The sequence below is a fragment of the Phalangium opilio genome, unplaced genomic scaffold (genome assembly GCF_054372755.1).
Source record: "Phalangium opilio isolate 3A_F unplaced genomic scaffold, DU_Popi_V2 ptg000105l_1, whole genome shotgun sequence".
NCBI lineage: Eukaryota > Metazoa > Arthropoda > Arachnida > Opiliones > Phalangiidae > Phalangium > Phalangium opilio.
Window position 1 is genome coordinate 6,925,463 of NW_028324207.1, and position 19,836 is coordinate 6,945,298.

Sequence of the window (19,836 nt, forward strand, 5' to 3'; positions counted from 1 at the left end):
GTCCTGATGTTTCCCGAATCTAGTTGAGTTTTCATATTTCTAGTAAAATGATTGGCTATCATCCCAGCTGGGGATCGAACCCAGGACCTTTGGATTAGAAGTCCAATATGCTATCCACTACACTACTGGGACACAGTTACTGTTTTGTCCCGATGTTTCCCGTATCCTGTTGAGTTTTCATATTTCTAGTAAAATGAATGGTTAACATCCCAGCTGGGGATCGAACCCAGGACCTTTGGATTAGAAGTCCAATATGCTATCCACTACACTACTGGGACACGGTTATTATTAGGTCCTGATGTTTCCCGAATCTAGTTGAGTTTTCATATTTCTAGTAAAATGATTGGCTATCATCCCAGCTGGGGATCGAACCCAGGACCTTTGGATTAGAAGTCCAATATGCTATCCACTACACTACTGGGACACAGTTATTGTTTTGTCCCGATGTTTCCCGTATCCTGTTGAGTTTTCATATTTCTAGTAAAATGAATGGTTAACATCCCAGCTGGGGATCGAACCCAGGACCTTTGGATTAGAAGTCCAATATGCTATCCACTACACTACTGGGACACGGTTTTTACTGGGTCCTGATGTTTCTAGAATTTAGTTGAGTTTTCATATTTCCTGTAAAAGGAACGATTCTCATCCCAGCTGAGGATCGAACCCAGGACCTTTGGATTAGAAGTCCAATATGCTATCCACTACACTACTGGGACACGGTTATTTTTCTGTCCTGATGTTTCCCGTATCCTGTTGAGTTTTCATATTTCTAGTAAAATGAATGGTTAACATCCCAGCTGGGGATCGAACCCAGGACCTTTGGATTAGAAGTCCAATATGCTATCCACTACACTACTGGGACACGGTTATTATTAGGTCCTGATGTTTCCCGAATCTAGTTGAGTTTTTATATTTCTAGTAAAATGATTGGCTATCATCCCATCTGGGGATCGAACCGAGCACCTTTGGATTAGAAGTCCAATATGCTATCCACTACACTACTGGGACACAGTTATTGTTTTGTCCCGATGTTTCCCGTATCCTGTTGAGTTTTCATATTTCTAGTAAAATGAATGGTTAACATCCCAGCTGGGGATCGAACCCAGGACCTTTGGATTAGAAGTCCAATATGCTATCCACTACACTACTGGGACACGGTTATTATTAGGTCCTGATGTTTCCCGAATCTAGTTGAGTTTTCATATTTCTAGTAAAATGATTGGCTATCATCCCAGCTGGGGATCGAACCCAGGACCTTTGGGTTAGAAGTCCAATATGCTATCCACTACACTACTGGGACACGGTTATTATTAGGTCCTGATGTTTCCCGAATCTAGTTGAGTTTTCATATTTCCTGTAAAAGGAACGATTCTCATCCCAGCTGAGGATCGAACCCAGGACCTTTGGATTAGAAGTCCAATATGCTATCCATCATACTACTGGGACACGGTTATTGTTCTGTCCTGATGTTTCCCGTATCCTGTTGAGTTTTCATATTTCTAGTAAAATGAATGGTTAACATCCCAGCTGGGGATCGAACCCAGGACCTTTGGATTAGAAGTCCAATATGCTATCCACTACACTACTGGGATACGGTTATTATCATTAGGTCCTGATGTTTCCCGAATCTAGTTGAGTTTTCATATTTCTAGTAAAATGATTGGCTATCATCCCAGCTGGGGATCGAACCCAGGACCTTTGGATTAGAAGTCCAATATGCTACCCACTACACTACTGGGACACGGTTTTTACTGGGTCCTGATGTTTCCCGAATCTAGTTGAGTTTTCATATTTCTAGTAAAATGATTGGCTATCATCCCAGCTGGGGATCGAACCCAGGACCTTTGGATTAGAAGTCCAATATGCTATCCACTACACTACTGGGACACAGTTACTGTTTTGTCCCGATGTTTCCCGTATCCTGTTGAGTTTTCATATTTCTAGTAAAATGAATGGTTAACATCCCAGCTGGGGATCGAACCCAGGACCTTTGGATTAGAAGTCCAATATGCTATCCACTACACTACTGGGACACGGTTATTATTAGGTCCTGATGTTTCCCGAATCTAGTTGAGTTTTCATATTTCTAGTAAAATGATTGGCTATCATCCCAGCTGGGGATCGAACCCAGGACCTTTGGATTAGAAGTCCAATATGCTATCCACTACACTACTGGGACACAGTTATTGTTTTGTCCCGATGTTTCCCGTATCCTGTTGAGTTTTCATATTTCTAGTAAAATGAATGGTTAACATCCCAGCTGGGGATCGAACCCAGGACCTTTGGATTAGAAGTCCAATATGCTATCCACTACACTACTGGGACACGGTTATTATTAGGTCCTGATGTTTCCCGAATCTAGTTGAGTTTTCATATTTCTAGTAAAATGATTGGCTATCATCCCAGCTGGGGATCGAACCCAGGACCTTTGGATTAGAAGTCCAATATGCTATCCACTACACTACTGGGACACGGTTTTTACTGGGTCCTGATGTTTCTAGAATTAAGTTGAGTTTTCATATTTCCTGTAAAAGGAACGATTCTCATCCCAGCTGAGGATCGAACCCAGGACCTTTGGATTAGAAGTCCAATATGCTATCCACTACACTACTGGGACACGGTTATTTTTCGGTCCTGATGTTTCCCGTATCCTGTTGAGTTTTCATATTTCTAGTAAAATGAATGGTTAACATCCCAGCTGGGGATCGAACCCAGGACCTTTGGATTAGAAGTCCAGTATGCTATCCACTACACTACTGGGACACGGTTATTATTAGGTCCTGATGTTTCCCGAATCTAGTTGAGTTTTTATATTTCTAGTAAAATGATTGGCTATCATCCCATCTGGGGATCGAACCGAGCACCTTTGGATTAGAAGTCCAATATGCTATCCACTATACTACTGGGACACAGTTATTGTTTTGTCCCGATGTTTCCCGTATCCTGTTGAGTTTTCATATTTCTAGTAAAATGAATGGTTAACATCCCAGCTGGGGATCGAATCCAGGACCTTTGGATTAGAAGTCCAATATGCTATCCACTACACTACTGGGACACGGTTATTATTAGGTCCTGAGTTTTCCCGAATCTAGTTGAGTTTTCATATTTCTAGTAAAATGATTGGCTATCATCCCAGCTGGGGATCGAACCCAGGACCTTTGGATTAGAAGTCAAATATGCTATCCACTACACTACTGGGACACGGTTTTTACTGGGTCCTGATGTTTCTAGAATCTAGTTGAGTTTTCATATTTCCTGTGAAAGGAACGATTCTCATCCCAGCTGAGGATCGAACCCAGGACCTTTGGATTAGAAGTCCAATATGCTATCCACCACACTACTGGAACACGGTTATTGTTCTGTCCTGATGTTTCCCGTATCCTGTTGAGTTTTCATATTTCTAGTAAAATGAATGGTTAACATACCAGCTGGGGATCGAACCCAGGACCTTTGGATTAGAAGTCCAATATGCTATCCACTACACTACTGGGACACGGTTATTATCATTAGGTCCTGATGTTTCCCGAATCTAGTTGAGTTTTCATATTTCTAGTAAAATGATTGGCTATCATCCCAGCTGGGGATCGAACCCAGGACCTTTGGATTAGAAGTCCAATGTGCTATCCACTACACTACTGGGACACGGTTATTATTAGGTCCTGATGTTTCCCGAATCTAGTTGAGTTTTTATATTTCTAGTAAAATGATTGGCTATCATCCCAGCTGGGGATCGAACCCAGCACCTTTGGATTAGAAGTCCAATATGCTATCCACTACACTACTAGGACACAGTTATTGTTTTGTCCCGATGTTTCCCGTATCCTGTTGAGTTTTCATATTTCTAGTAAAATGAATGGTTAACATCCCAGCTGGGGATCGAACCCAGGACCTTTGGATTAGAAGTCCAATATGCTATCACCTACACTACTGGGACACGGTTATTATTAGGTCCTGATGTTTGCCGAATCTAGTTGAGTTTTCATATTTCTAGTAAAATGATTTGCTATCATCCCAGCTGGGGATCGAACCCAGGACCTTTGGATTAGAAGTCCAATATGCTATCCACTACACTACTGGGACACGGTTTTTACTGGGTCCTGATGTTTCTAGAATCTAGTTGAGTTTTCATATTTCCTGTAAAAGGAACGATTCTCATCCCAGCTGAGGATCGAACCCAGGACCTTTGGATTAGAAGTCCAATATGCTATCCACCACACTACTGGGACACGGTTATTGTTCTGTCCTGATGTTTCCCGTATCCTGTTGAGTTTTCATATTTCTAGTAAAATGAATGGTTAACATCCCAGCTGGGGATCGAACCCAGGACCTTTGGATTAGAAGTCCAATATGCTATCCACTACACTACTGGGATACGGTTATTATCATTAGGTCCTGATGTTTCCCGAATCTAGTTGAGTTTTCATATTTCTAGTAAAATGATTGGCTATCATCCCAGCTGGGGATCGAACCCAGGACCTTTGGATTAGAAGTCCAATATGCTATCCACTACACTACTGGGACACGGTTTTTACTGGGTCCTGATGTTTCCCGAATCTAGTTGAGTTTTCATATTTCTAGTAAAATGATTGTCTATCATCCCAGCTGGGGATCGAACCCAGGACCTTTGGATTAGAAGTCCAATATGCTATCCACTACACTACTGGGACACAGTTACTGTTTTGTCCCGATGTTTCCCGTATCCTGTTGAGTTTTCATATTTCTAGTAAAATGAATGGTTAACGTCCCAGCTGAGGATCGAACCCAGGACCTTTGGATTAGAAGTCCAATGTGCTATCCACTACACTAATGGGACACGGTTATTATTAGGTCCTGATGTTTCCCGAATCTAGTTGAGTTTTCATATTTCTAGTAAAATGATTGGCTATCATCCCAGCTGGGGATCGAACCCAGGACCTTTGGATTAGAAGTCCAATATGCTATCCACTACACTACTGGGACACGGTTTTTACTGGGTCCTGATGTTTCTAGAATCTAGTTGAGTTTTCATATTTCCTGTAAAAGGAACGATTCTCATCCCAGCTGAGGATCGAACCCAGGACCTTTGGATTAGAAGTCCAATATGCTATCCACCACACTACTGGGACACGGTTATTGTTCTGTCCTGATGTTTCCCGTATCCTGTTGAGTTTTCATATTTCTAGTAAAATGAATGGTTAACATCCCAGCTGGGGATCGAACCCACGACCTTTGGATTAGAAGTCCAATATGCTATCCACTACACTACTGGGACACGGTTTTTACTGGGTCCTGATGTTTCTAGAATCTAGTTGAGTTTTCATATTTCCTGTAAAAGGAACGATTCTCTTCCCAGCTGAGGATCGAACCCAGGACCTTTGGATTAGAAGTCCAATATTCTATCCACTACACCACTGGGACACGGTTATTGTTCTGTCCTGATGTTTCCCGTATCCTGTTGAGTTTTCATATTTCTAGTAAAATGAATGGTTAACGTCCCAGCTGAGGATCGAACCCAGGACCTTTGGATTAGAAGTCCAATGTGCTATCCACTACACTAATGGGACACGGTTATTATTAGGTCCTGATGTTTCCCGAATCTAGTTGAGTTTTCATATTTCTAGTAAAATGATTGGCTATCATCCCAGCTGGGGATCGAACCCAGGACCTTTGGATTAGAAGTCCAATATGCTATCCACTACACTACTGGGACACAGTTATTGTTTTGTCCCGATGTTTCCCGTATCCTGTTGAGTTTTCATATTTCTAGTAAAATGAATGGTTAACGTCCCAGCTGAGGATCGAACCCAGGACCTTTGGATTAGAAGTCCAATATGCTATCCACTACACTAATGGGACACGGTTATTATTAGGTCCTGATGTTTCCCGAATCTAGTTGAGTTTTCATATTTCTAGTAAAATGATTGGCTATCATCCCAGCTGGGGATCGAACCCAGGACCTTTGGATTAGAAGTCCAATATGCTATCCACTACACTACTGGGACACAGTTATTGTTTTGTCCCAATGATTCCCGTATCCTGTTGAGTTTTCATATTTCTAGTAAAATGAATGGTTAACATCCCAGCTGGGGATCGAACCCAGGACCTTTGGATTAGAAGTCCAATATGCTATCCACTACACTACTGGGACACGGTTATTATTTGGTCCTGATGTTTCCCGAATCTAGTTGAGTTTTTATATTTCTAGTAAAATGAATGGCTATCATCACAGCTGGGGATCGAACCCAGGACCTTTGGATTAGAAGTCCAATATGCTATCCACTACACTACTGGGACACGGTTATTTTTTGGTCCTGATGTTTGTAGAATCTAGTTGAGTTTTCATATTTCCTATAAAATGAATGGTTCTCATCAAAGCTGCGGATCGCACCCAGGACCTTCGGATTAGAAGTCCAATATGCTATCCACTACACTACTGGGACACCGTTATTATTTGGTTTTGATATTTCCCGAATCTAGTTGAGTTTTCATATTTCTAGTAAAATGATTGGCTATCATTTCAGCTGTGGATCGAACCCAGGACCTTTGGATTAGAAGTCCAATATGCTATCCACTACACTACTGGGACACGGTTTTTACTGGGTCCTGAGGTTTCTAGAATCTAGTTGAGTTTTCATATTTCCTGTAAAAGGAACGATTCTCATCCCAGCTGAGGATCGAACCCAGGACCTTTGGATTAGAAGTCCAATATTCTATCCACTACACCACTGGGACACGGGTATTGTTCTGTCCTGATGTTTCCCGTATCCTGTTGAGTTTTCATATTTCTAGTAAAATGAATGGTTAACATCCCAGCTGGGGATCGAACCCAGGACCTTTGGATTAGAAGTCCAATATGCTATCCACTACACTAATGGGACACGGTTATTATTAGGTCCTGATGTTTCCCGAATCTAGTTGAGTTTTCATATTTCTAGTAAAATGATTGGCTATCATCCCAGCTGAGGATCGAACCCAGGACCTTTGGATTAGAAGTCCAATATGCTATCCACTACACTACTGGGACACAGTTATTGTTTTGTCCCGATGATTCCCGTATCCTGTTGAGTTTTCATATTTCTAGTAAAATGAATGGTTAACATCCCACCTGGGGATCGAACCCAGGACCTTTGGATTAGAAGTCCAATATGCTATCCACTACACTACTGGGACACGGTTATTATTTGGTCCTGATGTTTCCCGAATCTAGTTGAGTTTTTATATTTCTAGTAAAATGATTGGCTATCAGCCCAGCTGGGGATCGAACCCAGGACCTTTGGATTAGAAGTCCAATATGCTATCCACTACACTACTGGGACACGGTTTTTACTGGGTCCTGATATTTGTAGAATCTAGTTGAGTTTTCATATTTCCTATAAAATGAATCGTTTTCATCAAAGCTGCGGATCGCACCCAGGACCTTTGGATTAGAAGTCCAATATGCTATCCACTACACTACTGGGACACCGTTATTATTTGGTTTTGATGTTTCCCGAATCTAGTTGAGTTTTCATATTTCTAGTAAAATGATTGGCTATCATCCCAGCTGGGGATCGAACCCAGGACCTTTGGAATAGAAGTCCAATATGCTATCCACTACACTACTGGGACACGGTTTTTACTGGGTCCTGAGGTTTCTAGAATCTAGTTGAGTTTTCATATTTCCTGTAAAAGGAACGATTCTCATCCCAGCTGGGGATCGAACCCAGGACCTTTGGATCAGAAGTCCAATATGCTATCCACTACACTACTGGGACACGGTTGTTGTTTTGTACTGATGTTTCCCGTATCCTGTTGAGTTTTCATATTTCTAGTAAAATGAATGGCTATCATCCCAGCTGGGGATCGAACCCAGGATCTTTGGATTAGAAGTCCAATATGCTAGCCACTACACTACTGGGACACGGTTATTTTTTGGTCCTGATGTTTCCCCAATCTAGTTGAGTTTTCACATTTCTGGAAAAATGAATGGCTATCATCCCAGCTGGGGAACGAACCCAGGACCTTTGGATTAGAAGTCCAATATGCTATCCACTACACTACTGGGACACGGTTATTGTTTTGTCCCGATGTTTCCCGTATCCTGTTGAGTTTTAATATTTCTAGTAAAATGAATGATTAACATCCCAGCTGGGGATCGAACCCAGGACCTTTGGATTAGAAGTCCAATATGCTAGCCACTACACTACTGGGACACGGTCATTGTTTTGTCCCGATGTTTCCCGTATCCTGTTGAGTTTTCATATTTCTAGTAAAATGATTAGCTATCATCCCAGCTGGGGATCGAACCCAGGACCTTTGGATTAGAAGTCCAATATGCTAGCCACTACACTACTGGGACACGGTTATTATTTGGTCCTGATGTTTCCCGAATCTAGTTGAGTTTTTATATTTCTAGTAAAATGAATGGCTTTCATCCCAGCATGGGATCTAACCCAAGACCTTTGGATTAGAAGTCCAATATGCTATCCACTACACTACTGGGACACGGTCATTGCTCGGTCCTGATGTTTGTAGAATCTAGTTCAGTTTTCATATTTCCTCTAAAATGAATGGTTCTCATCAAAGCTGGGGATCGATCCAAGGACCTTTGGATTAGAAGTCCAATATGCTATCCACTACACTACTAGGACACGGTTAATATTAGGTCCTGATGTTTCCCGAATCTAGTTGAGTTTTTATATATCTAGTAAAATGAATGGCTATCATCCCAGCTGGGGATCGCACCCAGGACCTTTGGACTAGAAGTCCAATATGCTATCCACTACACTACTGGGCCACGGTCATTGTTGGGTCCTGATGTTTGTAGAATCTAGTTGAGATTTCATATTTCCTGTAAAAGGTACGATTCTCATCCCAGCTGGGGATCGAACCCAGGATTTTGGATTAGAAGTCCAGTATGCTATCCACTACACCACTGGGACACGGTTATTACTAGGTCCTGATGTTTCCCTAATCTAGTTGAGTTTTCATATTTCTAGTAAAATGATTGGCTATCATCCCAGCTGGGGATCGAACCCAGGACCTTTGGATTAGAAGTCCAATATGCTATCCACTACACTACTGGGACAAGTTATTATTTGGTCCTGATGTTTCCCGAATCTGGTTGAGTTTTTATATTTCTCGTAAAATGAATGGCTATCATACCAGCCGGGGATCGAACCCAGGACCTTTGGATTAGAAGTCCAATATGCTATCCACTACACTACTGGGACACGGTTATTGTTTTGTCTCGATGTTTCCCGTATCCTTTTGAGTTTTCATATTTCTAGTAAAATGAATGGTTAACATTCCAGTTGGGGATCGAACCCAGGACCTTTGGATTAGAAGTCCACCACACTACTGGGACACGATTATTGTTTTGTCCCAATGTTTCCCGTATGCTGTTGAATGTTCATATTTCTAGTAAAATGAATGGTTAACATCCCAGCTGGGGATCGAACCCAGGACCTTGGGATTAGAAGTCCAATATGCTAGCCACTACACTACTGGGACACGGCTATTATTTGGTCCTGATGTTTCCCAAATCTAGTTGAGTTTTTATATTTCTAGTAAAATGAATAGCTATCATCCCTGCTGGGGATCGCACCCAGGACCTTTGGACTAGGAGTCCAATATGCTATCCACTACACTACTGGGCCACGGTCATTGTTGGGTCCTGATGTTTCCCGAATCTAGTTGAGTTTTTATATTTCTAGTAAAATGAATGGCTATCATCCGAGCTGGGGATCGAACCCAGGACCTTTGGATTAGAAGTCCAATATGCTATCCACTACACTACTGGGACAAGGTTATTTTTTGGTCCTGATGTTTCCCCAATCTAGTTGAGTTTTCACATTTCTGGAAAAATGAATGGCTATCATCCCAGCTGGGGATCGAACCCAGGACCTTTGGATTAGAAGTCCAATATGCTATCCACTACATTACTGGGACAAGGTTATTTTTTGGTCCTGATGTTTCCCGAATCTAGTTGAGTTTTCATATTTCTAGTAAAATGATTGGCTATCATCCCAGCTGGAGATCGAACCCAGGACCTTTGGATTAGAAGTCCAATATGCTATCCACTACACTACTGGGACACGGTTTTTACTGGGTCCTGAGTTTTCTAGAATCTAGTTGAGTTTTCATATTTCCTGTAAAAGGAACGATTCTCATCCCAGCTGGGGATCGAACCCAGGACCTTTGGATCAGAAGTCCAATATGCTATCCACTACACTACTGGGACACGGTTGTTGTTTTGTACTGATGTTTCCCGTATCCTGTTGAGTTTTCACATTTCTGGAAAAATTAATGGCTATCATCCCAGCTGGGGATCGAACCCAGGACCTTTGGATTAGAAGTCCAATATGCTATCCACTACACTACTGAGACACGGTTATTGTTTTGTCCCGATGTTTCCCGTATCCTGTTGAGTTTTCATATTTCTAGTAAAATGAATGATTAACATCCCAGCTGGGGATCGAACCCAGGACCTTTGGATTAGAAGTCCAATATGCTAGCCACTACACTACTGGGACACGGTTATTGTTAGGTCCTGATGTTTCCCGAATCTAGTTGAGTTTTTATATTTCTAGTAAAATGAATGGCTATCATCCCAGCTGGGGATCGAACCCAGGACCTTTGGATTAGAAGTCCAATATGCTATCCACTACACTACTGGGCCACGGTCATTGTTGGGTCCTGATGTTTCTAGAATCTAGTTGAGTTTTCATATTTCCTGTAAAAGGTACGATTCTCATCCCAGCTGGGGATCGAACCCAGGACCTTTGGATTAGAAGTCCAATATGCTATCCACTACACTACTGGGACACGGTTATTGTTTGGTCCTGATGTTTCTAGAATCTAGTTGAGTTTTCATATTTCCTGTAAAAGGAACGATTCTCATCCCAGCTGGGGATCGAACCCAGGACCTTTAGATCAGAAGTCCAATATGCTATCCACTACACTACTGGGACACGGTTACTTTTTGGTCCTGATGTTTCCCCAATCTAGTTGAGTTTTCACATTTCTGGAAAAATGAATGGCTATCATCCCAGCTGGGGATCGAACCCAGGACCTTTGGATTAGAAGTCCAATATGCTATCCACTACACTACTGGGACACGGTTATTTTTTGGTCCTGATGTTTCCCGAATCTAGTTGAGTTTTCACATTTCTGGAAAAATTAATGGCTATCATCCCAGCTGGGGATCGAACCCAGGACCTTTGGTTTAGAAATCCAATATGCTATCCACTACACTACTGGGACACGGTCATTGCTGGGTCCTGATGTTTGTAGAATCTAGTTCAGTTTTCATATTTCCTCTAAAATGAATGGTTCTCATCAAAGCTGGGCATCGAACCCAGGACCTTTGGATTAGAAGTCCAATATGCTATCCACTACACTACTGGGACACGGTTATTGTTTTGTCCCGATGTTTCCCGTATCCTGTTGAGTTTTCATATTTATAGTAAAATGAATGATTAACATCCCAGCTGGGGATCGAACCCAGGACCTTTGGATTAGAAGTCCAATATGCTATCCACTACACTACTGGGACACGGTTACTTCTTGGTCCTGATGTTTCCCCAATCTAGTTGAGTTTTCACATTTCTGGAAAAATGAATGGCTATCATCCCAGCTGGGGATCGAACCCAGGACCTTTGGTTTAGAAGTCCAATATGCTATCCACTACACTACTGGGACACGGTTATTTTTTGGTCCTGATGTTTCCCCAATCTAGTTGAGTTTTCACATTTCTGGAAAAATGAATGGCTATCATCCCAGCTGGGGATCGAACCCAGGACCTTTGGATTAGAAGTCCAATATGCTACCCACTACACTACTGGGACACCGTTATTATTTGGTTTTGATGTTTCCCGAATCTAGTTGAGTTTTCATATTTCTAGTAAAATGATTGACTATCATCCCAGCTGGGGATCGAACCCAGGACCTTTGGATTAGAAGTCCAATATGCTATCCACTACACTACTGGGTCACGGTTTTGACTGGGTCCTGATGTTTCTAGAATCTAGTTGAGTTTTCATATCTCCTGTAAAAGGAACGATTCTCATCCCAGCTGGGGATCGAACCCAGGACCTTTGGATCAGAAGTCCAATATGCTATCCACTACACTACTGGGACACGGTTATTTTTTGGTCCTGATGTTTCCCCAATCTAGTTGAGTTTTCACATTTCTGGAAAAATGAATGGCTAACATCCCAGCTGGGGATCGAACCCAGGACCTTTGGATTAGAAGTCCAATATGCTATCCACTACACTACTGGGACACGGTTATTGTTTTGTCCCGATGTTTCCCGTATCCTGTTGAGTTTTCATATTTATAGTAAAATGAATGCCTAACATCCCAGCTGGGGATCGAACCCAGGGCCTTTGGATTAGAAGTCCAACATGCCATCCACTACACTACTGGGACACGGTCATTGCTGGGTCCTGATGTTTGTAGAATCTAGTTCAGTTTTCATAATTCCTCTAAAATGAATCAAAGCTGGGGATCGAACCAAGGACCTTTGGATTAGAAGTCCAATATGCTATCCACTACACTACTGGGTCACGGTTTTTACTGGGTCCTGATGTTTCTAGAATCTAGTTGAGTTTTCATATCTCCTGTAAAAGGAACGATTCCCATTCCAGCTGGGGATCGAACCCAGGACCTTTGGATTAGAAGTCCAATATGCTATCCACTACACTACTGGGTCACGGTTTTTACTGGGTCCTGATGTTTCCCGAATCTAGTTGAGTTTTCATATTTCTAGTAAAATGATTGACTATCATCCCAGCTGGGGATCGAACCCAGGACCTTTGGATTAGAAGTCCAATATGCTATACACTACACTACTGGGTCACGGTTTTTACTGGGTCCTGATGTTTCTAGAATCTAGTTGAGTTTTCATATCTCCTGTAAAAGGAACGATTCCCATTCCAGCTGGGGATCGAACCCAGGACCTTTGGATCAGAAGTCCAATATGCTATCCACTAAACTACTGGGACACTGTTATTTTTTGGTCCTGATGTTTCCCCAATCTAGTTGAGTTTTCACATTTCTGGAAAAATGAATGGCTATCATCCCAGCTGGGGATCGAACCCAGGACCTTTGGATTAGAAGTCCAATATGCTATCCACTACACTACTGGGACACGGTCATTGCTCGGTCCTGATGTTTGTAGAATCTAGTTCAGTTTTCATATTTCCTCTAAAATGAATGGTTCTCATCAAAGCTGGGGATCGAACCAAGGACCTTTGGATTAGAAGTCCAATATGCTATCCACTACACTACTAGGACACGGTTAATATTAGGTCCTGATGTTTCCCGAATCTAGTTGAGTTTTTATATATCTAGTAAAATGAATGGCTATCATCCCAGCTGGGGATCGCACCCAGGACCTTTGGACTAGAAGTCCAATATGCTATCCACTACACTACTGGGCCACGGTCATTGTTGGGTCCTGATGTTTGTAGAATCTAGTTGAGATTTCATATTTCCTGTAAAAGGTACGATTCTCATCCCAGCTGGGGATCGAACCCAGGATTTTGGATTAGAAGTCCAGTATGCTATCCACTACACCACTGGGACACGGTTATTACTAGGTCCTGATGTTTCCCTAATCTAGTTGAGTTTTCATATTTCTAGTAAAATGATTGGCTATCATCCCAGCTGGGGATCGAACCCAGGACCTTTCGATTAGAAGTCCAATATGCTATCCACTACACTACTGGGACAAGTTATTATTTGGTCCTGATGTTTCCCGAATCTGGTTGAGTTTTTATATTTCTCGTAAAATGAATGGCTATCATACCAGCCGGGGATCGAACCCAGGACCTTTGGATTAGAAGTCCAATATGCTATCCACTACACTACTGGGACACGGTTATTGTTTTGTCTCGATGTTTCCCGTATCCTTTTGAGTTTTCATATTTCTAGTAAAATGAATGGTTAACATTCCAGCTGGGGATCGAACCCAGGACCTTTGGATTAGAAGTCCACCACACTACTGGGACACGATTATTGTTTTGTCCCGATGTTTCCCGTATGCTGTTGAATGTTCATATTTCTAGTAAAATGAATGGTTAACATCCCAGCTGGGGATCGAACCCAGGACCTTGGGATTAGAAGTCCAATATGCTAGCCACTACACTACTGGGACACGGCTATTATTTGGTCCTGATGTTTCCCAAATCTAGTTGAGTTTTTATATTTCTAGTAAAATGAATAGCTATCATCCCTGCTGGGGATCGCACCCAGGACCTTTGGACTAGGAGTCCAATATGCTATCCACTACACTACTGGGCCACGGTCATTGTTGGGTCCTGATGTTTCCCGAATCTAGTTGAGTTTTTATATTTCTAGTAAAATGAATGGCTATCATCCGAGCTGGGGATCGAACCCAGGACCTTTGGATTAGAAGTCCAATATGCTATCCATTACACTACTGGGACAAGGTTATTTTTTGGTCCTGATGTTTCCCCAATCTAGTTGAGTTTTCACATTTCTGGAAAAATGAATGGCTATCATCCCAGCTGGGGATCGAACCCAGGACCTTTGGATTAGAAGTCCAATATGCTATCCACTACATTACTGGGACAAGGTTATTTTTTGGTCCTGATGTTTCCCGAATCTAGTTGAGTTTTCATATTTCTAGTAAAATGATTGGCTATCATCCCAGCTGGAGATCGAACCCAGGACCTTTGGATTAGAAGTCCAATATGCTATCCACTACACTACTGGGACACGGTTTTTACTGGGTCCTGAGGTTTCTAGAATCTAGTTGAGTTTTCATATTTCCTGTAAAAGGAACGATTCTCATCCCAGCTGGGGATCGAACCCAGGACCTTTGGATCAGAAGTCCAATATGCTATCCACTACACTACTGGGACACGGTTGTTGTTTTGTACTGATGTTTCCCGTATCCTGTTGAGTTTTCACATTTCTGGAAAAATTAATGGCTATCATCCCAGCTGGGGATCGAACCCAGGACCTTTGGATTAGAAGTCCAATATGCTATCCACTACACTACTGAGACACGGTTATTGTTTTGTCCCGATGTTTCCCGTATCCTGTTGAGTTTTCATATTTCTAGTAAAATGAATGATTAACATCCCAGCTGGGGATCGAACCCAGGACCTTTGGATTAGAAGTCCAATATGCTAGCCACTACACTACTGGGACACGGTTATTGTTAGGTCCTGATGTTTCCCGAATCTAGTTGAGTTTTTATATTTCTAGTAAAATGAATGGCTATCATCCCAGCTGGGGATCGAACCCAGGACCTTTGGATTAGAAGTCCAATATGCTATCCACTACACTACTGGGCCACGGTCATTGTTGGGTCCTGATGTTTCTAGAATCTAGTTGAGTTTTCATATTTCCTGTAAAAGGTACGATTCTCATCCCAGCTGGGGATCGAACCCAGGACCTTTGGATTAGAAGTCCAATATGCTATCCACTACACTACTGGGACACGGTCATTGCTGGGTCCTGATGTTTCTAGAATCTAGTTGAGTTTTCATATTTCCTGTAAAAGGAACGATTCTCATCCCAGCTGGGGATCGAACCCAGGATTTTGGATTAGAAGTCCAGTATGCTATCCACTACACTACTGTGACACGGTTATTATTAGGTCCTGATGTTTCCCGAATCTAGTTGAGTTTTCACATTTCTAGTAAAATGATTGGGCATCATCCCAGCTGGGGATCGAACCCAGGACCTTTGGATTAGAAGTCCAATATGCTATCCACTACACTACTGGGACACGGTTATTGTTTGGTCCTGATGTTTCTAGAATCTAGTTGAGTTTTCATATTTCCTGTAAAAGGAACGATTCTCATCCCAGCTGGGGATCGAACCCAGGACCTTTAGATCAGAAGTCCAATATGCTATCCACTACACTACTGGGACACGGTTACTTTTTGGTCCTGATGTTTCCCCAATCTAGTTGAGTTTTCACATTTCTGGAAAAATGAATGGCTATCATCCCAGCTGGGGATCGAACCCAGGACCTTTGGATTAGAAGTCCAATATGCTATCCACTACACTACTGGGACACGGTTATTTTTTGGTCCTGATGTTTCCCGAATCTAGTTGAGTTTTCACATTTCTGGAAAAATGAATGGCTATCATCCCAGCTGGGGATCGAACCCAGGACCTTTGGTTTAGAAGTCCAATATGCTATCCACTACACTACTGGGACACGGTCATTGCTGGGTCCTGATGTTTGTAGAATCTAGTTCAGTTTTCATATTTCCTCTAAAATGAATGGTTCTCATCAAAGCTGGGCATCGAACCCAGGACCTTTGGATTAGAAGTCCAATATGCTATCCACTACACTACTGGGACACGGTTATTGTTTTGTCCCGATGTTTCCCGTATCCTGTTGAGTTTTCATATTTATAGTAAAATGAATGATTAACATCCCAGCTGGGGATCGAACCCAGGACCTTTGGATTAGAAGTCCAATATGCTATCCACTACACTACTGGGACACGGTTACTTCTTGGTCCTGATGTTTCCCCAATCTAGTTGAGTTTTCACATTTCTGGAAAAATGAATGGCTATCATCCCAGCTGGGGATCGAACCCAGGACCTTTGGTTTAGAAGTCCAATATGCTATCCACTACACTACTGGGACACGGTTATTTTTTGGTCCTGATGTTTCCCCAATCTAGTTGAGTTTTCACATTTCTGGAAAAATGAATGGCTATCATCCCACCTGGGGATCGAACCCAGGACCTTTGGATTAGAAGTCCAATATGCTACCCACTACACTACTGGGACACCGTTATTATTTGGTTTTGATGTTTCCCGAATCTAGTTGAGTTTTCATATTTCTAGTAAAATGATTGACTATCATCCCAGCTGGGGATCGAACCCAGGACCTTTGGATTAGAAGTCCAATATGCTATCCACTACACTACTGGGTCACGGTTTTGACTGGGTCCTGATGTTTCTAGAATCTAGTTGAGTTTTCATATCTCCTGTAAAAGGAACGATTCTCATCCCAGCTGGGGATCGAACCCAGGACCTTTGGATCAGAAGTCCAATATGCTATCCACTACACTACTGGGACACGGTTATTTTTTGGTCCTGATGTTTCCCCAATCTAGTTGAGTTTTCACATTTCTGGAAAAATGAATGGCTAACATCCCAGCTGGGGATCGAACCCAGGACCTTTGGATTAGAAGTCCAATATGCTATCCACTACACTACTGGGACACGGTTATTGTTTTGTCCCGATGTTTCCCGTATCCTGTTGAGTTTTCATATTTATAGTAAAATGAATGCCTAACATCCCAGCTGGGGATCGAACCCAGGGCCTTTGGATTAGAAGTCCAACATGCCATCCACTACACTACTGGGACACGGTCATTGCTGGGTCCTGATGTTTGTAGAATCTAGTTCAGTTTTCATAATTCCTCTAAAATGAATCAAAGCTGGGGATCGAACCAAGGACCTTTGGATTAGAAGTCCAATATGCTATCCACTACACTACTGGGTCACGGTTTTTACTGGGTCCTGATGTTTCTAGAATCTAGTTGAGTTTTCATATCTCCTGTAAAAGGAACGATTCCCATTCCAGCTGGGGATCGAACCCAGGACCTTTGGATTAGAGGTCCAATATGCTATCCACTACACTACTGGGTCACGGTTTTTACTGGGTCCTGATGTTTCCCGAATCTAGTTGAGTTTTCATATTTCTAGTAAAATGATTGACTATCATCCCAGCTGGGGATCGAACCCAGGACCTTTGGATTAGAAGTCCAATATGCTATCCACTACACTACTGGGTCACGGTTTTTACTGGGTCCTGATGTTTCTAGAATCTAGTTGAGTTTTCATATCTCCTGTAAAAGGAACGATTCCCATTCCAGCTGGGGATCGAACCCAGGACCTTTGGATCATAAGTCCAATATGCTATCCACTAAACTACTGGGACACTGTTATTTTTTGGTCCTGATGTTTCCCCAATCTAGTTGAGTTTTCACATTTCTGGAAAAATGAATGGCTATCATCCCAGCTGGGGATCGAACCCAGGACCTTTGGATTAGAAGTCCAATATGCTATCCACTACACTACTGGGACACGGTTATTGTTTTGTCCCGATGTTTCCCGTATCCTGTTGAGTTTTCATATTTCTAGTAAAATGAACGGTTAACATCCCAGGTGGGGATCGAACCCAGGACCTTTGGATTAGAAGTCCAATATGCTAGCCACTACACTACTGGGACACGGTTATTATTAGGTCCTGATGTTTCCCGAATCTAGTTGAGTTTTTATATTTCTAGTAAAGTGAATGGCTATCATTCCAGCTGGGGATCGAACCCAATACCTTTGGTTTAGAAGTCCAATATGCTATCCACTACACAACTGGGACACGGTCATTGTTGGGTCCTGATGTTTCTAGAATCTAGTTGAGTTTTCATATTTCCTGTAAAAGGAACGATTCTCATCCCTGCTGGGGATCGAACCCAGGACCTTTGGATTAGAAGTCCAATATGCTATCCACTACACTACTGGGACACGGTCATTGTTGGGTCCTGATGTTTCTAGAATCTAGTTGAGTTTTTATATTTCCTGTAAAAGGAACGATTCTCATCCCAGCTGGGGATCGAACCCAGGACCTTTGGATTAGAAGTCCAATATGCTATCCACTACACTACTGGGACACGGTTATTGTTTTGTCCTGATGTTTCCCGTATCCTGTTGAGTTTCCTTATTCTAGTAAAATGATTGGTTAACATCGCAGCTGGGGATTGAACCCAGGACCTTTGGATTAGAAGTCCAATATGCTATCCACTACACTACTGGGACACGGTTATTGTTTTGTCCTGATGTTTCCCGTATCCTGTTGAGTTTTCACTATTCTAGTAAAATGATTGGTTAACATCGCAGCTGGGGATTGAACCCAGGACCTTTGGATTAGAAGTCCAATATGCTATCCACTACACTACTGGGACAAAGTTATTTTTTGTCCTGATGTTTCCCGAATCTAGTTGAGTTTTTATATTTCTAGTAAAGTGAATGGCTATCATTCCAGCTGGGGATCGAACCCAATACCTTTGGTTTAGAAGTCCAATATGCTATCCACTACACAACTGGAACACGGTCATTGTTGGGTCCTGATGTTTCTAGAATCTAGTTGAGTTTTCATATTTCCTGTAAAAGGAACGATTCTCATCCCTGCTGGGGATCGAACCCAGGACCTTTGGATTAGAAGTCCAATATGCTATCCACTACACTACTGGGACACGGTCATTGTTGGGTCCTGATGTTTCTAGAATCTAGTTGAGTTTTTATATTTCCTGTAAAAGGAACGATTCTCATCCCAGCTGGGGATCGAACCCAGGACCTTTGGATTAGAAGTCCAATATGCTATCCACTACACTACTGGGACACGATTATTGTTTTGTCCTGATGTTTCCCGTATCCTGTTGAGTTTTCTTTATTCTAGTAAAATGATTGGTTAACATCGCAGCTGGGGATTGAACCCAGGACCTTTGGATTAGAAGTCCAATATGCTATCCACTACACTACTGGGACACGGTTATTGTTTTGTCCTGATGTTTCCCGTATCCTGTTGAGTTTTCATTATTCTAGTTAAATGATTGGTTAACATCGCAGCTGGGGATTGAACCCAGGACCTTTGGATTAGAAGTCCAATATGCTATCCACTACACTACTGGGACAAAGTTATTTTTTGTCCTGATGTTTCCCGTACCCTGTTGAGTTTTCATATTTCTAGTAAAATGAATGGTTAACATCCCAGCTGGGGATCGAACCCAGGACCTTTGGATTAGAAGTCCAATATGCTATCCACTACACTACTGGAACACGGTCATTGTTGGGTCCTGATGTTTCTAGAATCT

At 42.2% G+C, this 19,836-nt stretch overlaps 1 protein-coding gene and 120 non-coding genes across 125 annotated transcripts in view; all 121 read right to left on the reverse strand.

Annotated features, from left to right (window-relative positions):
• The window catches only part of LOC149628482 (solute carrier family 12 member 2-like), a 223,797-nt gene that overhangs the window by 141,347 nt on the left and 62,614 nt on the right, over positions 1 to 19,836 (reverse strand). The gene's annotated exons all lie outside the window — the stretch shown is intronic.
• Positions 60 to 132, reverse strand: TRNAR-UCU (transfer RNA arginine (anticodon UCU)). Its single transcript has one exon. It is a non-coding gene; the product is annotated as a tRNA-Arg (tRNA).
• Positions 206 to 278, reverse strand: TRNAR-UCU (transfer RNA arginine (anticodon UCU)). The gene has a single exon. It is a non-coding gene; the product is annotated as a tRNA-Arg (tRNA).
• Positions 352 to 424, reverse strand: TRNAR-UCU (transfer RNA arginine (anticodon UCU)). The gene has a single exon. It is a non-coding gene; the product is annotated as a tRNA-Arg (tRNA).
• Positions 498 to 570, reverse strand: TRNAR-UCU (transfer RNA arginine (anticodon UCU)). The gene has a single exon. It is a non-coding gene; the product is annotated as a tRNA-Arg (tRNA).
• Positions 644 to 716, reverse strand: TRNAR-UCU (transfer RNA arginine (anticodon UCU)). Its single transcript has one exon. It is a non-coding gene; the product is annotated as a tRNA-Arg (tRNA).
• TRNAR-UCU (transfer RNA arginine (anticodon UCU)) lies at positions 790 to 862 on the reverse strand. Its single transcript has one exon. It is a non-coding gene; the product is annotated as a tRNA-Arg (tRNA).
• On the reverse strand, positions 1,082 to 1,154 carry TRNAR-UCU (transfer RNA arginine (anticodon UCU)). The gene has a single exon. It is a non-coding gene; the product is annotated as a tRNA-Arg (tRNA).
• Positions 1,228 to 1,300, reverse strand: TRNAR-UCU (transfer RNA arginine (anticodon UCU)). The gene has a single exon. It is a non-coding gene; the product is annotated as a tRNA-Arg (tRNA).
• Positions 1,374 to 1,446, reverse strand: TRNAR-UCU (transfer RNA arginine (anticodon UCU)). The gene has a single exon. It is a non-coding gene; the product is annotated as a tRNA-Arg (tRNA).
• Positions 1,520 to 1,592, reverse strand: TRNAR-UCU (transfer RNA arginine (anticodon UCU)). The gene has a single exon. It is a non-coding gene; the product is annotated as a tRNA-Arg (tRNA).
• Positions 1,669 to 1,741, reverse strand: TRNAR-UCU (transfer RNA arginine (anticodon UCU)). Its single transcript has one exon. It is a non-coding gene; the product is annotated as a tRNA-Arg (tRNA).
• TRNAR-UCU (transfer RNA arginine (anticodon UCU)) lies at positions 1,815 to 1,887 on the reverse strand. The gene has a single exon. It is a non-coding gene; the product is annotated as a tRNA-Arg (tRNA).
• TRNAR-UCU (transfer RNA arginine (anticodon UCU)) lies at positions 1,961 to 2,033 on the reverse strand. The gene has a single exon. It is a non-coding gene; the product is annotated as a tRNA-Arg (tRNA).
• TRNAR-UCU (transfer RNA arginine (anticodon UCU)) lies at positions 2,107 to 2,179 on the reverse strand. Its single transcript has one exon. It is a non-coding gene; the product is annotated as a tRNA-Arg (tRNA).
• On the reverse strand, positions 2,253 to 2,325 carry TRNAR-UCU (transfer RNA arginine (anticodon UCU)). The gene has a single exon. It is a non-coding gene; the product is annotated as a tRNA-Arg (tRNA).
• TRNAR-UCU (transfer RNA arginine (anticodon UCU)) lies at positions 2,399 to 2,471 on the reverse strand. The gene has a single exon. It is a non-coding gene; the product is annotated as a tRNA-Arg (tRNA).
• TRNAR-UCU (transfer RNA arginine (anticodon UCU)) lies at positions 2,545 to 2,617 on the reverse strand. The gene has a single exon. It is a non-coding gene; the product is annotated as a tRNA-Arg (tRNA).
• TRNAR-UCU (transfer RNA arginine (anticodon UCU)) lies at positions 2,691 to 2,763 on the reverse strand. The gene has a single exon. It is a non-coding gene; the product is annotated as a tRNA-Arg (tRNA).
• TRNAR-UCU (transfer RNA arginine (anticodon UCU)) lies at positions 2,983 to 3,055 on the reverse strand. Its single transcript has one exon. It is a non-coding gene; the product is annotated as a tRNA-Arg (tRNA).
• On the reverse strand, positions 3,129 to 3,201 carry TRNAR-UCU (transfer RNA arginine (anticodon UCU)). The gene has a single exon. It is a non-coding gene; the product is annotated as a tRNA-Arg (tRNA).
• TRNAR-UCU (transfer RNA arginine (anticodon UCU)) lies at positions 3,275 to 3,347 on the reverse strand. The gene has a single exon. It is a non-coding gene; the product is annotated as a tRNA-Arg (tRNA).
• TRNAR-UCU (transfer RNA arginine (anticodon UCU)) lies at positions 3,421 to 3,493 on the reverse strand. The gene has a single exon. It is a non-coding gene; the product is annotated as a tRNA-Arg (tRNA).
• On the reverse strand, positions 3,570 to 3,642 carry TRNAR-UCU (transfer RNA arginine (anticodon UCU)). The gene has a single exon. It is a non-coding gene; the product is annotated as a tRNA-Arg (tRNA).
• On the reverse strand, positions 3,716 to 3,788 carry TRNAR-UCU (transfer RNA arginine (anticodon UCU)). Its single transcript has one exon. It is a non-coding gene; the product is annotated as a tRNA-Arg (tRNA).
• Positions 3,862 to 3,934, reverse strand: TRNAR-UCU (transfer RNA arginine (anticodon UCU)). Its single transcript has one exon. It is a non-coding gene; the product is annotated as a tRNA-Arg (tRNA).
• Positions 4,008 to 4,080, reverse strand: TRNAR-UCU (transfer RNA arginine (anticodon UCU)). Its single transcript has one exon. It is a non-coding gene; the product is annotated as a tRNA-Arg (tRNA).
• TRNAR-UCU (transfer RNA arginine (anticodon UCU)) lies at positions 4,154 to 4,226 on the reverse strand. Its single transcript has one exon. It is a non-coding gene; the product is annotated as a tRNA-Arg (tRNA).
• TRNAR-UCU (transfer RNA arginine (anticodon UCU)) lies at positions 4,300 to 4,372 on the reverse strand. Its single transcript has one exon. It is a non-coding gene; the product is annotated as a tRNA-Arg (tRNA).
• TRNAR-UCU (transfer RNA arginine (anticodon UCU)) lies at positions 4,449 to 4,521 on the reverse strand. Its single transcript has one exon. It is a non-coding gene; the product is annotated as a tRNA-Arg (tRNA).
• TRNAR-UCU (transfer RNA arginine (anticodon UCU)) lies at positions 4,595 to 4,667 on the reverse strand. Its single transcript has one exon. It is a non-coding gene; the product is annotated as a tRNA-Arg (tRNA).
• On the reverse strand, positions 4,741 to 4,813 carry TRNAR-UCU (transfer RNA arginine (anticodon UCU)). Its single transcript has one exon. It is a non-coding gene; the product is annotated as a tRNA-Arg (tRNA).
• Positions 4,887 to 4,959, reverse strand: TRNAR-UCU (transfer RNA arginine (anticodon UCU)). The gene has a single exon. It is a non-coding gene; the product is annotated as a tRNA-Arg (tRNA).
• On the reverse strand, positions 5,033 to 5,105 carry TRNAR-UCU (transfer RNA arginine (anticodon UCU)). Its single transcript has one exon. It is a non-coding gene; the product is annotated as a tRNA-Arg (tRNA).
• Positions 5,179 to 5,251, reverse strand: TRNAR-UCU (transfer RNA arginine (anticodon UCU)). The gene has a single exon. It is a non-coding gene; the product is annotated as a tRNA-Arg (tRNA).
• Positions 5,325 to 5,397, reverse strand: TRNAR-UCU (transfer RNA arginine (anticodon UCU)). Its single transcript has one exon. It is a non-coding gene; the product is annotated as a tRNA-Arg (tRNA).
• TRNAR-UCU (transfer RNA arginine (anticodon UCU)) lies at positions 5,471 to 5,543 on the reverse strand. Its single transcript has one exon. It is a non-coding gene; the product is annotated as a tRNA-Arg (tRNA).
• On the reverse strand, positions 5,617 to 5,689 carry TRNAR-UCU (transfer RNA arginine (anticodon UCU)). The gene has a single exon. It is a non-coding gene; the product is annotated as a tRNA-Arg (tRNA).
• TRNAR-UCU (transfer RNA arginine (anticodon UCU)) lies at positions 5,763 to 5,835 on the reverse strand. Its single transcript has one exon. It is a non-coding gene; the product is annotated as a tRNA-Arg (tRNA).
• TRNAR-UCU (transfer RNA arginine (anticodon UCU)) lies at positions 5,909 to 5,981 on the reverse strand. The gene has a single exon. It is a non-coding gene; the product is annotated as a tRNA-Arg (tRNA).
• On the reverse strand, positions 6,055 to 6,127 carry TRNAR-UCU (transfer RNA arginine (anticodon UCU)). Its single transcript has one exon. It is a non-coding gene; the product is annotated as a tRNA-Arg (tRNA).
• Positions 6,201 to 6,273, reverse strand: TRNAR-UCU (transfer RNA arginine (anticodon UCU)). The gene has a single exon. It is a non-coding gene; the product is annotated as a tRNA-Arg (tRNA).
• TRNAR-UCU (transfer RNA arginine (anticodon UCU)) lies at positions 6,493 to 6,565 on the reverse strand. The gene has a single exon. It is a non-coding gene; the product is annotated as a tRNA-Arg (tRNA).
• Positions 6,639 to 6,711, reverse strand: TRNAR-UCU (transfer RNA arginine (anticodon UCU)). Its single transcript has one exon. It is a non-coding gene; the product is annotated as a tRNA-Arg (tRNA).
• Positions 6,785 to 6,857, reverse strand: TRNAR-UCU (transfer RNA arginine (anticodon UCU)). The gene has a single exon. It is a non-coding gene; the product is annotated as a tRNA-Arg (tRNA).
• Positions 6,931 to 7,003, reverse strand: TRNAR-UCU (transfer RNA arginine (anticodon UCU)). The gene has a single exon. It is a non-coding gene; the product is annotated as a tRNA-Arg (tRNA).
• Positions 7,077 to 7,149, reverse strand: TRNAR-UCU (transfer RNA arginine (anticodon UCU)). Its single transcript has one exon. It is a non-coding gene; the product is annotated as a tRNA-Arg (tRNA).
• On the reverse strand, positions 7,223 to 7,295 carry TRNAR-UCU (transfer RNA arginine (anticodon UCU)). The gene has a single exon. It is a non-coding gene; the product is annotated as a tRNA-Arg (tRNA).
• Positions 7,515 to 7,587, reverse strand: TRNAR-UCU (transfer RNA arginine (anticodon UCU)). Its single transcript has one exon. It is a non-coding gene; the product is annotated as a tRNA-Arg (tRNA).
• Positions 7,661 to 7,733, reverse strand: TRNAR-UCU (transfer RNA arginine (anticodon UCU)). The gene has a single exon. It is a non-coding gene; the product is annotated as a tRNA-Arg (tRNA).
• TRNAR-UCU (transfer RNA arginine (anticodon UCU)) lies at positions 7,807 to 7,879 on the reverse strand. The gene has a single exon. It is a non-coding gene; the product is annotated as a tRNA-Arg (tRNA).
• Positions 7,953 to 8,025, reverse strand: TRNAR-UCU (transfer RNA arginine (anticodon UCU)). The gene has a single exon. It is a non-coding gene; the product is annotated as a tRNA-Arg (tRNA).
• On the reverse strand, positions 8,099 to 8,171 carry TRNAR-UCU (transfer RNA arginine (anticodon UCU)). Its single transcript has one exon. It is a non-coding gene; the product is annotated as a tRNA-Arg (tRNA).
• TRNAR-UCU (transfer RNA arginine (anticodon UCU)) lies at positions 8,245 to 8,317 on the reverse strand. The gene has a single exon. It is a non-coding gene; the product is annotated as a tRNA-Arg (tRNA).
• On the reverse strand, positions 8,829 to 8,900 carry TRNAR-UCU (transfer RNA arginine (anticodon UCU)). The gene has a single exon. It is a non-coding gene; the product is annotated as a tRNA-Arg (tRNA).
• On the reverse strand, positions 8,974 to 9,046 carry TRNAR-UCU (transfer RNA arginine (anticodon UCU)). Its single transcript has one exon. It is a non-coding gene; the product is annotated as a tRNA-Arg (tRNA).
• TRNAR-UCU (transfer RNA arginine (anticodon UCU)) lies at positions 9,119 to 9,191 on the reverse strand. Its single transcript has one exon. It is a non-coding gene; the product is annotated as a tRNA-Arg (tRNA).
• On the reverse strand, positions 9,399 to 9,471 carry TRNAR-UCU (transfer RNA arginine (anticodon UCU)). Its single transcript has one exon. It is a non-coding gene; the product is annotated as a tRNA-Arg (tRNA).
• Positions 9,691 to 9,763, reverse strand: TRNAR-UCU (transfer RNA arginine (anticodon UCU)). The gene has a single exon. It is a non-coding gene; the product is annotated as a tRNA-Arg (tRNA).
• On the reverse strand, positions 9,837 to 9,909 carry TRNAR-UCU (transfer RNA arginine (anticodon UCU)). Its single transcript has one exon. It is a non-coding gene; the product is annotated as a tRNA-Arg (tRNA).
• On the reverse strand, positions 9,983 to 10,055 carry TRNAR-UCU (transfer RNA arginine (anticodon UCU)). The gene has a single exon. It is a non-coding gene; the product is annotated as a tRNA-Arg (tRNA).
• Positions 10,129 to 10,201, reverse strand: TRNAR-UCU (transfer RNA arginine (anticodon UCU)). Its single transcript has one exon. It is a non-coding gene; the product is annotated as a tRNA-Arg (tRNA).
• TRNAR-UCU (transfer RNA arginine (anticodon UCU)) lies at positions 10,275 to 10,347 on the reverse strand. Its single transcript has one exon. It is a non-coding gene; the product is annotated as a tRNA-Arg (tRNA).
• Positions 10,421 to 10,493, reverse strand: TRNAR-UCU (transfer RNA arginine (anticodon UCU)). Its single transcript has one exon. It is a non-coding gene; the product is annotated as a tRNA-Arg (tRNA).
• On the reverse strand, positions 10,560 to 10,639 carry TRNAR-UCU (transfer RNA arginine (anticodon UCU)). Its single transcript has one exon. It is a non-coding gene; the product is annotated as a tRNA-Arg (tRNA).
• Positions 10,713 to 10,785, reverse strand: TRNAR-UCU (transfer RNA arginine (anticodon UCU)). The gene has a single exon. It is a non-coding gene; the product is annotated as a tRNA-Arg (tRNA).
• On the reverse strand, positions 10,859 to 10,931 carry TRNAR-UCU (transfer RNA arginine (anticodon UCU)). Its single transcript has one exon. It is a non-coding gene; the product is annotated as a tRNA-Arg (tRNA).
• TRNAR-UCU (transfer RNA arginine (anticodon UCU)) lies at positions 11,005 to 11,077 on the reverse strand. Its single transcript has one exon. It is a non-coding gene; the product is annotated as a tRNA-Arg (tRNA).
• On the reverse strand, positions 11,151 to 11,223 carry TRNAR-UCU (transfer RNA arginine (anticodon UCU)). Its single transcript has one exon. It is a non-coding gene; the product is annotated as a tRNA-Arg (tRNA).
• On the reverse strand, positions 11,297 to 11,369 carry TRNAR-UCU (transfer RNA arginine (anticodon UCU)). Its single transcript has one exon. It is a non-coding gene; the product is annotated as a tRNA-Arg (tRNA).
• Positions 11,443 to 11,515, reverse strand: TRNAR-UCU (transfer RNA arginine (anticodon UCU)). Its single transcript has one exon. It is a non-coding gene; the product is annotated as a tRNA-Arg (tRNA).
• TRNAR-UCU (transfer RNA arginine (anticodon UCU)) lies at positions 11,589 to 11,661 on the reverse strand. Its single transcript has one exon. It is a non-coding gene; the product is annotated as a tRNA-Arg (tRNA).
• Positions 11,735 to 11,807, reverse strand: TRNAR-UCU (transfer RNA arginine (anticodon UCU)). Its single transcript has one exon. It is a non-coding gene; the product is annotated as a tRNA-Arg (tRNA).
• On the reverse strand, positions 11,874 to 11,953 carry TRNAR-UCU (transfer RNA arginine (anticodon UCU)). The gene has a single exon. It is a non-coding gene; the product is annotated as a tRNA-Arg (tRNA).
• TRNAR-UCU (transfer RNA arginine (anticodon UCU)) lies at positions 12,027 to 12,099 on the reverse strand. The gene has a single exon. It is a non-coding gene; the product is annotated as a tRNA-Arg (tRNA).
• On the reverse strand, positions 12,173 to 12,245 carry TRNAR-UCU (transfer RNA arginine (anticodon UCU)). The gene has a single exon. It is a non-coding gene; the product is annotated as a tRNA-Arg (tRNA).
• Positions 12,319 to 12,391, reverse strand: TRNAR-UCU (transfer RNA arginine (anticodon UCU)). Its single transcript has one exon. It is a non-coding gene; the product is annotated as a tRNA-Arg (tRNA).
• TRNAR-UCU (transfer RNA arginine (anticodon UCU)) lies at positions 12,602 to 12,673 on the reverse strand. Its single transcript has one exon. It is a non-coding gene; the product is annotated as a tRNA-Arg (tRNA).
• Positions 12,741 to 12,820, reverse strand: TRNAR-UCU (transfer RNA arginine (anticodon UCU)). Its single transcript has one exon. It is a non-coding gene; the product is annotated as a tRNA-Arg (tRNA).
• Positions 12,894 to 12,966, reverse strand: TRNAR-UCU (transfer RNA arginine (anticodon UCU)). The gene has a single exon. It is a non-coding gene; the product is annotated as a tRNA-Arg (tRNA).
• On the reverse strand, positions 13,040 to 13,112 carry TRNAR-UCU (transfer RNA arginine (anticodon UCU)). The gene has a single exon. It is a non-coding gene; the product is annotated as a tRNA-Arg (tRNA).
• Positions 13,186 to 13,258, reverse strand: TRNAR-UCU (transfer RNA arginine (anticodon UCU)). Its single transcript has one exon. It is a non-coding gene; the product is annotated as a tRNA-Arg (tRNA).
• Positions 13,478 to 13,549, reverse strand: TRNAR-UCU (transfer RNA arginine (anticodon UCU)). Its single transcript has one exon. It is a non-coding gene; the product is annotated as a tRNA-Arg (tRNA).
• Positions 13,623 to 13,695, reverse strand: TRNAR-UCU (transfer RNA arginine (anticodon UCU)). The gene has a single exon. It is a non-coding gene; the product is annotated as a tRNA-Arg (tRNA).
• On the reverse strand, positions 13,768 to 13,840 carry TRNAR-UCU (transfer RNA arginine (anticodon UCU)). The gene has a single exon. It is a non-coding gene; the product is annotated as a tRNA-Arg (tRNA).
• Positions 14,048 to 14,120, reverse strand: TRNAR-UCU (transfer RNA arginine (anticodon UCU)). The gene has a single exon. It is a non-coding gene; the product is annotated as a tRNA-Arg (tRNA).
• On the reverse strand, positions 14,340 to 14,412 carry TRNAR-UCU (transfer RNA arginine (anticodon UCU)). Its single transcript has one exon. It is a non-coding gene; the product is annotated as a tRNA-Arg (tRNA).
• TRNAR-UCU (transfer RNA arginine (anticodon UCU)) lies at positions 14,486 to 14,558 on the reverse strand. The gene has a single exon. It is a non-coding gene; the product is annotated as a tRNA-Arg (tRNA).
• TRNAR-UCU (transfer RNA arginine (anticodon UCU)) lies at positions 14,632 to 14,704 on the reverse strand. The gene has a single exon. It is a non-coding gene; the product is annotated as a tRNA-Arg (tRNA).
• On the reverse strand, positions 14,778 to 14,850 carry TRNAR-UCU (transfer RNA arginine (anticodon UCU)). The gene has a single exon. It is a non-coding gene; the product is annotated as a tRNA-Arg (tRNA).
• On the reverse strand, positions 14,924 to 14,996 carry TRNAR-UCU (transfer RNA arginine (anticodon UCU)). Its single transcript has one exon. It is a non-coding gene; the product is annotated as a tRNA-Arg (tRNA).
• TRNAR-UCU (transfer RNA arginine (anticodon UCU)) lies at positions 15,070 to 15,142 on the reverse strand. The gene has a single exon. It is a non-coding gene; the product is annotated as a tRNA-Arg (tRNA).
• TRNAR-UCU (transfer RNA arginine (anticodon UCU)) lies at positions 15,209 to 15,288 on the reverse strand. The gene has a single exon. It is a non-coding gene; the product is annotated as a tRNA-Arg (tRNA).
• Positions 15,362 to 15,434, reverse strand: TRNAR-UCU (transfer RNA arginine (anticodon UCU)). The gene has a single exon. It is a non-coding gene; the product is annotated as a tRNA-Arg (tRNA).
• On the reverse strand, positions 15,508 to 15,579 carry TRNAR-UCU (transfer RNA arginine (anticodon UCU)). Its single transcript has one exon. It is a non-coding gene; the product is annotated as a tRNA-Arg (tRNA).
• On the reverse strand, positions 15,653 to 15,725 carry TRNAR-UCU (transfer RNA arginine (anticodon UCU)). The gene has a single exon. It is a non-coding gene; the product is annotated as a tRNA-Arg (tRNA).
• Positions 15,799 to 15,871, reverse strand: TRNAR-UCU (transfer RNA arginine (anticodon UCU)). The gene has a single exon. It is a non-coding gene; the product is annotated as a tRNA-Arg (tRNA).
• Positions 15,945 to 16,017, reverse strand: TRNAR-UCU (transfer RNA arginine (anticodon UCU)). Its single transcript has one exon. It is a non-coding gene; the product is annotated as a tRNA-Arg (tRNA).
• TRNAR-UCU (transfer RNA arginine (anticodon UCU)) lies at positions 16,091 to 16,163 on the reverse strand. Its single transcript has one exon. It is a non-coding gene; the product is annotated as a tRNA-Arg (tRNA).
• On the reverse strand, positions 16,237 to 16,309 carry TRNAR-UCU (transfer RNA arginine (anticodon UCU)). The gene has a single exon. It is a non-coding gene; the product is annotated as a tRNA-Arg (tRNA).
• On the reverse strand, positions 16,383 to 16,455 carry TRNAR-UCU (transfer RNA arginine (anticodon UCU)). Its single transcript has one exon. It is a non-coding gene; the product is annotated as a tRNA-Arg (tRNA).
• Positions 16,529 to 16,601, reverse strand: TRNAR-UCU (transfer RNA arginine (anticodon UCU)). The gene has a single exon. It is a non-coding gene; the product is annotated as a tRNA-Arg (tRNA).
• Positions 16,675 to 16,747, reverse strand: TRNAR-UCU (transfer RNA arginine (anticodon UCU)). Its single transcript has one exon. It is a non-coding gene; the product is annotated as a tRNA-Arg (tRNA).
• On the reverse strand, positions 16,814 to 16,893 carry TRNAR-UCU (transfer RNA arginine (anticodon UCU)). Its single transcript has one exon. It is a non-coding gene; the product is annotated as a tRNA-Arg (tRNA).
• Positions 16,967 to 17,039, reverse strand: TRNAR-UCU (transfer RNA arginine (anticodon UCU)). The gene has a single exon. It is a non-coding gene; the product is annotated as a tRNA-Arg (tRNA).
• On the reverse strand, positions 17,113 to 17,185 carry TRNAR-UCU (transfer RNA arginine (anticodon UCU)). Its single transcript has one exon. It is a non-coding gene; the product is annotated as a tRNA-Arg (tRNA).
• On the reverse strand, positions 17,259 to 17,331 carry TRNAR-UCU (transfer RNA arginine (anticodon UCU)). The gene has a single exon. It is a non-coding gene; the product is annotated as a tRNA-Arg (tRNA).
• TRNAR-UCU (transfer RNA arginine (anticodon UCU)) lies at positions 17,542 to 17,613 on the reverse strand. Its single transcript has one exon. It is a non-coding gene; the product is annotated as a tRNA-Arg (tRNA).
• Positions 17,681 to 17,760, reverse strand: TRNAR-UCU (transfer RNA arginine (anticodon UCU)). Its single transcript has one exon. It is a non-coding gene; the product is annotated as a tRNA-Arg (tRNA).
• TRNAI-UAU (transfer RNA isoleucine (anticodon UAU)) lies at positions 17,834 to 17,906 on the reverse strand. The gene has a single exon. It is a non-coding gene; the product is annotated as a tRNA-Ile (tRNA).
• Positions 17,980 to 18,052, reverse strand: TRNAR-UCU (transfer RNA arginine (anticodon UCU)). Its single transcript has one exon. It is a non-coding gene; the product is annotated as a tRNA-Arg (tRNA).
• Positions 18,126 to 18,198, reverse strand: TRNAR-UCU (transfer RNA arginine (anticodon UCU)). Its single transcript has one exon. It is a non-coding gene; the product is annotated as a tRNA-Arg (tRNA).
• Positions 18,418 to 18,490, reverse strand: TRNAR-UCU (transfer RNA arginine (anticodon UCU)). The gene has a single exon. It is a non-coding gene; the product is annotated as a tRNA-Arg (tRNA).
• Positions 18,564 to 18,636, reverse strand: TRNAR-UCU (transfer RNA arginine (anticodon UCU)). Its single transcript has one exon. It is a non-coding gene; the product is annotated as a tRNA-Arg (tRNA).
• Positions 18,709 to 18,781, reverse strand: TRNAR-UCU (transfer RNA arginine (anticodon UCU)). The gene has a single exon. It is a non-coding gene; the product is annotated as a tRNA-Arg (tRNA).
• On the reverse strand, positions 18,855 to 18,927 carry TRNAR-UCU (transfer RNA arginine (anticodon UCU)). Its single transcript has one exon. It is a non-coding gene; the product is annotated as a tRNA-Arg (tRNA).
• Positions 19,146 to 19,218, reverse strand: TRNAR-UCU (transfer RNA arginine (anticodon UCU)). The gene has a single exon. It is a non-coding gene; the product is annotated as a tRNA-Arg (tRNA).
• On the reverse strand, positions 19,292 to 19,364 carry TRNAR-UCU (transfer RNA arginine (anticodon UCU)). Its single transcript has one exon. It is a non-coding gene; the product is annotated as a tRNA-Arg (tRNA).
• On the reverse strand, positions 19,438 to 19,510 carry TRNAR-UCU (transfer RNA arginine (anticodon UCU)). Its single transcript has one exon. It is a non-coding gene; the product is annotated as a tRNA-Arg (tRNA).
• Positions 19,584 to 19,656, reverse strand: TRNAR-UCU (transfer RNA arginine (anticodon UCU)). The gene has a single exon. It is a non-coding gene; the product is annotated as a tRNA-Arg (tRNA).
• On the reverse strand, positions 19,729 to 19,801 carry TRNAR-UCU (transfer RNA arginine (anticodon UCU)). Its single transcript has one exon. It is a non-coding gene; the product is annotated as a tRNA-Arg (tRNA).